We start from the raw sequence: 2,061 nt of genomic DNA on the forward strand, positions 1-2,061 counted from the left end.
TTTTATTTGTTTCTCACTTCCAGCTGCGGTGTTCTTCAAGGGCCGGTCTGCATGGCCCATCTGAGCAGCACCCGCGTGTCTTACGCACAGAGGGAATTCAGCAAATATTTGTTGGATCGTGAGCTTAAGATGAAATGTCTGCACTCAGGTAAATACGTGCTTTCCCATTTAGAAGATATAATTTTGCTTTGAAATTGGGCTGACCTGGTTTGTATCTTGTTTCTGCCATTAACCAAATACTTGACTTTGGAAAAATTATCTAAATTCTCGGGGCCTGTTTTTCATCTGTGAAATAATATTGTACGGATTAACTAAGGCCGCAGGGTGAAAAGCCGTGACCACGGTGGGAGGCGTGTGGTCAGTGCTTAGTCAGAGCCACTCAGCCCGCCTCGCCCACGTCCTAAGGGACGCACCTGGGGGCCACAACATGTCTGGGCAGGTGCTCCGGGGAGGCGCGGGTGTTTCTGGGGGCTCGCGGGACCTGCGTCCACACAGGGAGGTTGGGGGACCCCACAGCGTGTCGCCCTGAGCAGGGAGGTTGGTGTTAGGGAGAACAGCATGCTTCTGTCACAGCCGCTTTCATATCTTTGCGCGCACAATAGTGATTTTATTAAATTAGTTGCTTTATAAAAAAGTGCAGGTGTCATAATGGTTAACATGACAATTTGCTAAACCTTGGTCAGCCGGTGCGATTTGCTGAGCGTGTCTTACAAAGGAGAGGAAATGCCACCTCCTGTTAACACTGTTCCTTCACAGCCCAGGGGGAGCGAAGAAGAACCGTTTATCTCAGACTCTTCGTCAGGGACGTGAAACCGGCCAAGCACCTCCCTCGCCCAGCAGAGAAGAGTCTGCGACCAGCGCCTGGAGTGCCAGCTGGGGCTGCCGCGCGGCCGGGCTCGCCTCCTCCGGCCGGGCCAGCTGTCAACCCCAAGCCAGTGCCGGCCAGCGGCCGAGTCTTCGCCCCGTGGACTCACGTGCCCTCACGCTCACCCTGAAGACGGACGAGCTGCTCACAAGTTGCTTTTCTGCACGAGTGACTGTGTGGGAGAGGGAGGGGCGGGGAGCTGGGACGCTGCTCCTCCATCTTCAGTTCAGTGGCAGTGGCCACGTTAGTAGGCGTGAGTTTGTAAACTTGGACTTGCTGGCAACTGTGTTCTCAATTTTTAAAAATGTCTATTTGTTTACTTATTTTGAGAGAGAGTGGGGGAAGGGCAGAGAGAGCGAGTGAGAGAGAGAAAAGGAGAGAGAATCCCAGGCAGGCCTTATACTGGCAGCACAGAGCCCGACACAGTGCTCGAACCCATGAACCTTGAGACCATGGCCAGAAATCACGAGCAGGTGCTCAGCTGACTGGGCCCCGCCTCCCTCCCCCACCCCAAGCGCCCCCTCCCCGGCCTGAGGTTCCCAGTTTTAACCCAGGTTGCCCTGTTGCCATGTTAGCACCCGAGGGTCAAGGGCAAAAGACTCCATGGTTTTGGGGGTGGCAGGATGGACGGACAGGAAGCTGCGCTGCATGTCCAGGGGTTTGGGGAACACAGAAGACGTGGGGGATAGAAGGCTGTGAGCGGCCCTGCACCGCNACCCCTTCCCCCCCGGGCCCCCACCTTCCTTTGTCTTGGCTTTTCTGGCTCCCGTTTTTCACGGCAAACAGCCCATGAAGGCAGAGTCTCCGCCAAGGTCTCCATCTCCACTCAAGGTCACACATCTTGAACTACGGGTTCCAAACACCTGGGACCACATGGCACCTTTTCACAGCGTTATTGCGTCACTCAGGGACTCCGGACCGTGGGCCCTTCTCCCATACACCCAATCATGGATGCCAGGCCTGCCTGTGCTGACTCAGGGCCCAGCCCTTCCTGTGGTTTCTGGGGCCGGTGCTCCGGGCTCTCCGTGTTCTCTGACTTTTCCTCTGTTGCCCCCTTTCACTGTCACTGTCACCTGGTTACTCGTGTGTGACATCACCGTCTTCGCCTTCTCATGGGGCTGCCGCCCCCCACCTTCCGCCCTGGGTCTTCCTCAGGGGCACAGCCACATCCCAGGACTGAGCTCCTGGCAGGCGTG

Source organism: Crocuta crocuta, unplaced genomic scaffold (genome assembly GCF_008692635.1).
Source record: "Crocuta crocuta isolate KB4526 unplaced genomic scaffold, BGI_CrCroc_1.0 scaffold31, whole genome shotgun sequence".
Taxonomy (NCBI): Eukaryota; Metazoa; Chordata; class Mammalia; order Carnivora; family Hyaenidae; genus Crocuta; species Crocuta crocuta.